This window comes from Macaca nemestrina, chromosome 13, assembly GCF_043159975.1.
Source record: "Macaca nemestrina isolate mMacNem1 chromosome 13, mMacNem.hap1, whole genome shotgun sequence".
NCBI lineage: Eukaryota > Metazoa > Chordata > Mammalia > Primates > Cercopithecidae > Macaca > Macaca nemestrina.
In genome coordinates this window covers 42,552,911-42,562,663 of record NC_092137.1, presented here as the reverse complement: position 1 = coordinate 42,562,663, position 9,753 = coordinate 42,552,911, and positions in this window count along the sequence as shown.

The window sequence follows — 9,753 nt, the reverse complement described above, 5'->3', positions numbered from 1 at the left end:
CCATCTTTCATTGATGTCTTAAGCTGACAAGGTGATGGATATATCAGTCAGAAGTCCCATCATCTCTGTCCCCTATAAATCTGTGGCAAGGTTGTTGGAGCACCTCATTTTTTTGTGTTCAGGCTGTGAATACAGTGAGATTCTGACGAATGTTTGGCCAAAAATGAGTTTTGGCACTCATCTACAAGAGCAATGTAACCTTTTCAAGGCCAAGGAATTTTTTGGTGTGTGGGTGGTCCTTCTGTCTGCAGAAAATGTTGAAATAAGCCTTTTTACTTTGCAGAAAGTAGAATCCTGAAGGATTTGTGGAAAGTAGAATCCTGGATTTGTAAAGCTCGAGGTGGGGGTCTTGAGCCTAAAGGCTCTGAGGAAAGAGGATCTTGAAGTTGACTTTACATGGGCAGTAAGTTATTTCATTGGAGCTAGCTTGGAGAGATTGGACATATCTTCAAAGTGAATTTATTTTTAAAAATGTATCAAAATAGTATAATCCACATACTAGACAATATGGAAAACAGGGAGAGGAAAAAATAAGCACATACTTCCCTGTCATTGTAATAAGTTACCGTCATCATCTGCTTTTTTTTTTTCTTTTACCTCACTTCCCACTGTGCGAGGCTCTAGCCGCACATGTGGAAGGTACACTCCCCATTCATAAAGAGCTCTTGGGAGAAAGTGACCAGTAATAAAACATTGAAGACGTTTACAGGTAGGGTAAAGGTTGTGAAATAGATGCTGTGAGATTGCAGAAGACAGTTCAGGAGTCAAGGAAGGCTTCCTAGAGGAGTGATTCTTAAATTCAGTTTAGGGAGACAGACCCTTGACGATCTGTGACACTTACAGGGTTCAGCATGTACCAAAGCAAGAGAAAGTGGCATGTTTTGGCAGTTGCACTTGGTTGGGTAAGTGCAGAGACAAGAGAGTGTGAGAGGGGTGCTGTTGGGTGGGCAGAGGTCAGATTAGGAAAAATCTCATGTACCAGCCAAGAAGGTGGGCTTCACCCTGCAGGCAGAGAGCCATTGAAGGACCTAAGTCAGGAATGACAGGGTTTGTGCTTAAGGAAGATTACTCTGTCAACTGTGTCAGGGGTGGAGAGAGACTGGGGACAGTGCGACCTATTAGGGAATTGCTGTGGTTATCATTCAAGTAAGAGGAAGCGATGGGAGTGGTTTCAGTAGCAATGATGAGAGAGAGATAGAAAGAGAGCAGCTTTTGGTGGGAAAGAGTTCCATTGTAGATTTGATGATTTGAGGAGCCTGGGAAGTATCCAAATGGAAATATCAAGCCGACTGGTGGCTCTGTGCGCTGGGGAGAGGTTCTGTCTAGAGTGGTCCAAATGGTCAGGATTTTGGAATCCTTTGCTTGTAAATGGAAGTGGAAGCTAGTTTGGAAAAAGATATGAAAAATCCCTCTGTAAGAGTGTTGAGGGAATGGAGGAAGTAACCTAGGCTTGGTCCCTGGAGACCACCAAACTGGATAAGAGGAGGAAAGGGGGTTGAGGGACCCAACAAGGAGGTGGGGCGTTAAATGCCTCCTCACAGTCAGATGTTCACTGGATTCAGCAACTAGGCGCTTATGGGGGCTTTGGAGAAAGCCATTCTGGTGGCTTAGTGTGCAGATGCAGGTTACAGGCTTCTTCATAACATGGCTATAAATATGTTGGAAATGTAAACATCATCCATATTAAACTCTGAGCTCTTTCCTCCTACTGTAGAGTCCCCATAGCCATTACTTTTAATTGTCTGCCTTTAGATACACCAGAAGTTATCTATTTCTTTAGGATAAGAGTCACAGAAATGTACCAAAGAGTCCTATCATTTTTATGGCTTTTGAAATACATTACCACACTGGTTTTAAGTTGGGATGTACTGATTCGGAGTATTGTCAGTGTCTTAGTTCGTTCGTTCTTGCTATAACAGAATACCACAGACAGGGTAATCTGTGAACAATAGAAGCTTATTTGCCTTACCGCTCTGGAGGCTGAGAAGTCCAAGATTGAAGGCCCTCAAGCCCTCTGGTGAGGGCCTTCTAGCTGTATCATAACCTGGCAGAAGGCATGGGCAAGAGAGAGAGAGAGGGAAGAGAAGCGAAGCTCATCCTTTTATTAGAAAACCACTGTCAAGATAACAGCATTAATCGATGCATGAGGGCAGATCCCTCATGTCCTAATCACCCCTTAAAGGTCCCACCTCTCAACGCTGTTACACTGAGGATTAACTTTCCAGCACATGTACTTCGGGGGACAAATTCAAGCCGTAGCAATTGGTAATGTCTGATACTGTCGGTTTTACCACACCTTCATAAACATTGGCTTTTACCTCATTAAATTATTTTCTTAATGCAACAGATGAACAATGGCTTCTCACTGTGTCTTTTGTAATAGCATCTTGGTTACCAATGACTATATGTTAAAATCACTTTTAGTTACTAACCAACCAGCTTAAAAAAAAACACATATTGGATTGGTAGTTTAAGGAGGAAACAGAAAACAAACTTGTTAAAGCATTTGACCATTGTGTGGGGCTGACTGCTCTTGTGCTGTGGTCCTGGATAAAATGCTTCGTCTCTCTGGGTCTGTTTCTTGACTAAGATAATTTGTTGATGTTTTCTCTGGGTTTTTCCCCCAATTCTAAAATTCTGAGATATTTTGCTCTGTTCTCCATTTGCACCTCCTAGTGGCTAGGAGGGTATGGAGCCCACAGCTGGCCCCAAATAAACACTGAGAAATTGACTGAAACCTTTGGTACGATCAGAAAACATATAAGGCCTTAGAGTAGGAAGATATTACCAAAAGAACAGTAAGAACTCTTGTTCGTTAAGAAAAAATAAATAAATTCTAGATAATCAAAAAGAAGAAAATAAAAGTAATCTGTCATGCTATTCCCACGATCCTGCTCTGCTGTTTGACTCACTCCTGCTTATCCTTTAGGTCTTAGTTTAAATGTTCCTTTCTTGGGGCCTTGTTGACTGAACCCTGTAATAGATTAGGTTCATCTTCTCTCATCCTATTGATCATTCTTTATTATTGTCACTTCTGAATTATAAATGCTTTACTAGAACAGCAGCCGTATATGTGTGATTAATTACTGTGTCCCCAGTACTTAGCACAGAGGCCAGCACATAATTGTTGCTCAGTAAATGTTGAATGAACACATAAATTCAAGTAATCATTTTTATCATTTTGGCATATTTCCTTTTGTACTTTTCTCTGTGAATATGTCTGTATATCAAGATGAAACATCTCAAAAATGAGATCAGTTTATACTACTGTTTCATGATTTGTGTTCTACTCCCATTGAGTCATTTTTGTGTGGTAGCCTATCGTTTTATGGTGATTCATTCTTACTCATAAAGCTGCCCTTTTTGTTTCTAACAACATACAGTTGAGCGGTGGGTGGTCTAGGCTAAGGATACAACCTGGAACTTAGATTGAAAAAATTGGTCAATTCAATTTTTTTAAATGGTCAAAATGTCTAAACCGATAGGTTGTTGGAGAGGTCAGAATGATTTATCACTGTGAGTATTGGCCCTGTTGGTGTCTTTTTTTTCTTTTATTCTTTTTTTTCTTTTTTTTGAGACAGAGTTTTGCTCTTGTTACCCAGGCTGGAGTGCAATGGCACAATCTCAGCTCACTGCAACCTCCGCCTCCTGGGTTCAAGTGATTCTCCCTGCCTCAGCCTCCCAAGTAGCTGGGATTACAGGCGTGTGCCACCACGCCTGGCTAATTTTGTATTTTTAGTAGAGATGGGGTTTCATCATGTTGGTCAGGCTGGTCTCAAAATCCTGACTTCAGGTGATCCACCTGCTTCGGCCTCCCTAAGTGCTGGGATTACAGGAGTGAGCCACCTGTTGCAATCTGAATCAGGTGCCAAGGAGGTTGAGGAAGGGCAATGATGACTAGCCTCTCTAGTGCACTTCCACTCACGTGATACTGCATAGTCTTTGCATTAATTCTGTACTGTAGTTATTATTAACCCCCTCTTACAGATGAATAAACTGTCTCAGGTTAGTTAAGTAACTTCTCCAAAAGCATACTAGCTCTTTGTAGCACAGCTGCAATTCAAACATAGATATTCTAACACTGAGTCCTCTTTTATTTTTTTTTTGAGACGGAGTTTCGCTCTTTTCACTCTTGTCACCTAGACTGGAGTTCAATGGTGTGATCTTGTCTCATTGCAACCTCCGCCTCCCAGGTTCAAGCAATTCTCCTGCCTCAGCCTCCCGAGTAGCTGGGATTATAGGCGCCCGCCACCACGCCCGGCTAATTTTTATATTTTTAGTAGAGATGGGGTTTCACCATGTTGGCCAGGCTGGCCTGGAGCTCCTGACCTCAGGTGATCCGCCCGCCTCGGCCTCCCAAAGTGCTGGGATTACAGGCATGAGCCCCTGCGCCCAGCCGAGTCCTCATTTTATGTAGACTATGCAGATAGTAGTGTGGAAATCTCTGGTTACAGACTGACCGGCAGTCTCTGCTCTCTTGCTAGTAGTGCTGGCCTTGAAATCAGTTCTGCAATTTAACCCTGATGCGCATGACCTGTTCTCTCCTCATTGCTGCTGTTTGTCAGTCTTGGATAGTTATTTTATTCTGTCGAAGTTATGTCTGCAGAGCCAGAACATGAAATAAGTAGGTGATCTTACTTTTAATCAGAAGGCTGAAAATTCAAGCTGTATTGAGTAGCTGAGTGCTAAGGTTGGGCTTTCCAGCCCTGGTTTAGCAAACCTTTGATTCAAAGTTTCCACTTCCTTAAGTCTAGCCTTTTGCAAGGATATTAAGAAATACCATTTGAGGGCCGGGCATGGTGGCTCACGCTTGTAATCCCAGCACTTTGGGAGGCCAAGGCGAGCAGATCACCTGAGGTCAGGAGTTCAAGACCAGCCTGACCAACACGGCGAAACCGCATCTCTTTAACTAAAAATACAGAAAATTAGCCGGGCGTGGTGGCAGGTGCCTGTAATCCCAGCTACTCGGGAGACTGAGACGGGAGAATCACTTGAACCCAGGAGGCAGAGGTTGCAGTGAGCCGAGATTGCACCACTGCACTCCAGCCTGGGCGGGACAGAGTAAGACTCTATCTCAAAAAAAAAAAAAAAAAAAGAAATACCATCTGAGCTTTATTCTAACCACCTGGGAAAGAGCAGCACATGAGAACTTCCACAGGCCTGTCAGGAACATTACACAGTTTGAACAGCTAAAACACACAGTAGCATTTTCAGTTAAAAACTAAGAGCAGTTACGCAAGGGTAGCATTTTACTACTGAAAGGAGGCTGAAATTTAGTACATTCTTAATCATATTTAGACTCAGAGAATGCACTGCTGGGATAAGCTTCAGCTTCGTTCAAAAAGGACTGTTATTACTAATAATCATTAATCACTATGAGCCATAAAATCTGATGCGGAAGACTAAGGTAATTAAAGGAAGAAAAAGTGAATATTATGTGCAAGAGTCTCATTTGGTCATATGCAGCTTCCTGTGGTGTGATTTTAATTTTTAATAACTGCTCTTCATTTATGGTGATTCTGTGGCTGGCTTACTACCAGTGGAGCCTCCCCAGGTTTTTCCTAATAATTTTAAAAAACACATTTGTGTGCACACTTCAGAATAGTTAAGATGGTTAAGTTTATGATACATGTTTTTAACCACAAAAAACCCTAAACCCACACATTTGCGGTGATTCATTATCTCTCTTGAGCATCTCTCTTATCAAAAGAAAGCATTTATTTTAAAAGCTCTTTACTAGTTTTAAAAATTACATAAAAATTGTTGTAACAAATTTAAATAATAAAGAAACATACAAAATGAAGAGTAAAAGTTTTCCTCATTCCAGATTGAACTCAACAGGCACCCACTGGTTGTGGTTTATTGTGCAGTATTTTTTTTCTAATAGTATGTTTTTGGCTACTTCGAGATCAAGAAAAGCACAGTGACAGTAGCTGAAATGTGGAAACAACCCAAATGTCCATAAACAGATGAATGGATAAACAAAATGTGGTCTATATATACAATGGAATATTAGCCTTAAAATGGAATGAAATTCTACATGCTTTATTTATTTATTTATTTATTTATTTATTTATTTTGAGATGGAGTCTTGCTCTGTCACCCAGGCTGGAGTGCAGTGGCGTAATCTCGGCTCACTGCCACCTCCACCTCCTGGATTCAAGTGATTCTCCTGCCTCAGCCTCCCAAATAGCTGGGACTACAGGTGCATGCCACCATGCCTGGTTAATTTTTGCATTTTTTAGTAGAGACAGGGTTTCACCATGCTGGCCACGCTGGTCTCAAACTCTTGACCTCATGATCTGCCTGCCTCCACCTCCCAAAGTGCTGATTACAGGTGTGAGCCACCATGCCTGACTTGGTGTCAGGATATTTTACTATGAGCGTGTAATTTTCTATACTATTCTATAAACACAAATGGTGGCTCACGCCTGTAGTCCCAGCACTTTGGGAGGCTGAGATGGGCAGATCACTTGAGCCCAAGATTTCGAGACCAGCCTGGGCAGCATAGCGACACCCCCATCTCCAGAAAAAATACAAAAATTAGCCAGGTGTGTTAGCACATGCCTGTGGTCCCAGCAACTTGGGAGGCTGAGGCAGGAGAATCACTTGAGCCTGGGAGGTCAAGTCCCCAGTAAGCCATAATCATGCTACTGCACTCCAGCCCAGGTGACAGAATGACACCCTGTCTCCAAACCTTTCCCCAACCACATACTTACAAATGATAAATACTATGATAAAAATGCAAATATTTTTTAAATGCAAAAAAAATTTTTTTTTTTAAATTTTTTGAGATAGAGTCTTGCTGTGTCACCCAGGCTGGAGAGCAGTGACGCAACCTCGGCTCACTGCAACCTCTACTGCCCAGGTTCAAACGATTCTCCTGCCTCAGCCTCCCAGGCAGCCTGGATTACAGGCACCCACCACCATGCCCGGCTAATTTTTGTATTTTTAGTAGAGATTGGGTTTCACCATATTGGCCAGGCTGCTCTCTAACTCCTGACTGCAAGTGATCTGCCCACCTCTGCATCCCAAAGTGCTGGGATTACAGGCGTGAGCCACCATGCCAGGACCCCACTCAGCTGGGATTACAGATGCATGCCACCACACCCAGCTAATTTTTGTACTTTTAGTAGAGACAAGGTTTCACCATGTTGGCCAGCCTAACCTTGAACTCCTGACCTCAAGTGATTCACCCACATCGACTTCCCAAAGTACTCAGATTGCAGCCATGAGCCACTGTGCCTGGCCTCTACTCTCTACTTCTATGAGGACAGTGTTATAGATTCTATAGTCAGTAAGATCATGTAATATTTGCCTTTCCATGCATGGCTTATTTCACTTAACATAATGTCTTTCAGGTTTATCCACATTGCTGTGAATTTTTTATGGCCAAGCAGGGTGTTTTTTTTTTTTTTTTTTCTGAGACAAAGTCTACTCTGTCACCCAGGCTGGAGTGCCTAAATTGTATTTTTATATAGATGGCTTAAAGTTTATGTCAGACTTTGGACTAAGTTATGCAGCAGTAACTAACAACTTCCAAGTCTTAATGCCTTACAACTACAAAGGTCTATTTCTGGTTCATGTTACATGTCTTTTACAGGTTGGCCACAATTCTGTGCCACATCCTCTTCATTTTAGGATCCAGGATGAAGGATATGCCCTTGTCTGGTATGTTGCTGTTCTGTGTCAGAGGAAAAAATCATGGAAGCATGAGACTCCTAAAGCTAGTCATATAACCTAGCCTGACGTTATTGGGATGAGAAAATACAGTCCTCCTATAGGAAGGGGCAGTGATTATTTGGGAGCAATAATACAGTTACTATAGGGTTGTAACCAGAAATAAGACACTTGTCTATGACTACGGAGGAAGGAAAACATCTATACATATGAGACCTCACTATAAGGTAGTGCATGATCTGGAATCATGCTATCTAAATGGGGCAACACCTCTGAGCCCTAATGTGGGGCCCAGCTCAGATCCCTGTACCTGCTTAGGATGGAACACAGCACCACAGAAATCACTTAATAGGAAAGAGCACAAGGAAAAAACTCCCAAGATAAGCTCTCAAACATAAATTACAAAGTATTTGAGGAGGTTCAGCCCTATCAAGGAAAATCTACAAATCCAACAACTAGGAGAATTTATATCAAGAAATATAAATAATAGGCCCATCCAAAAGACATTAAAATAAAAAGTATACTTAAAATGTTTAAAGATAACAGATGAACTGGTATCAGTGAAGTAAGATCAGGAGGCAGTGAAACAAGAACAGGTAGATGTGAAAAAGATAGTCGTTGATATTTAAAACTTCTAGGCTGGACATATTTGAAGAGAGAATTAATAAGCTGGAAGATGGAACTGAAGACAGCTCTTAGAGTACAGAACAAAAAGGTAATCAGTTGATGTCATGGAGGATAGATTGAGACATTTTAGCCTACATAAACGAGGGTTTTCTAGAAGGAAATAATAGAGTGAAGACAGCAATATTTGAAGATAGAATAGCTAAGAATTGTTCAGCATTTAAAAAGGGCACAAATTATCAGGTTGAAACCACTAAATGCTGAGACAGATTGCACAAAAAGAAAAAGAAAAGAAACTACATTTAGAATATTGCAGTGAAATGACAAAATATTGGAAATAAAGAGAATCCTCTTAAAAGCTACCAGGAGGTAAAGACAGATTATCTACAAAGGAATGACAATCGGAATAACAGTATGCTTATTTTTAGCACAAATCATTGCCAAAAAACAATGAAATAACACCTTCAGAGTACTGAGAAAAAATAATTTGAACTTTGAATTTCATACTCAGCTAAACTGTCAATAGTGTATGCATAATAGAGATATTTTAACACACACAAGGACCAAAAGAACTTACTACCAACAGACCTTCACTGAAAGGACAACTAAAAACTGCTTCAGCTAGAAGAAAAATGAATCCAAAAGGAAAGAGCATGATGCCACAAGAAAAGGTGAAAAAGAGAAATTGGTAAAACATACTGACAAACCTTAAATAAAATAATAATTATAATAACAACAACAACAACAACAGTTTTTGTGTGTGTATTTAAAGGCAAGCTGATAATTACATTCTAGGCCAAAAACAAGGAGATATTTCAGAAGAAAGCTAAAGAATGTTAAGATCATTGTTCAGAACACTTGAAATACTGGTTAGCTTTAGACTTTGCTGGAAAAATACTGATATGGTTTGGCTGTGTCCCCACCCAACTCTCATCTTGAATTATAGTTCCCATAATCCCCATGTGTCATGGGAGGGACCCAGTGGGAGGTAATTTAATCATGGGCATGGTTACCTTCATGCTGTTTTCACCATAGTGAGTTCTCATGAAATCTGATGATTTTGTAAGGGGCTTTCCCCCCTTTTGCTGGACACTTCTCCTTGCTGCTGCCATGTGAAGAAGGACATGTTTGTTTCCCCTTCCGCATGATTGTAAGTTTCCTGAGGCCTCCCTCCTATGGAACTGTGAGTCAAACCTCTTTCCTTTCTAAATCACCCAGTCTTGGGTAGTTCTTTATAGCAGTGTGAGAATAGACTAATACAAATACAAAATAAAATTTTAAAATGTAAGTGATATGATTAGAAGACTAGAAATAGAATATATAACTTCTTTTTTTTTTTTTTTTTTTTTTTTTTTTTTTTGAGACGGAGTCTCTCTGTGTCTCCCAGGCTGGAGTGCAGTGGTGTGATCTCGGCTCACTGCAAGCTCCGCCTCCCGGGTTCACGCCATT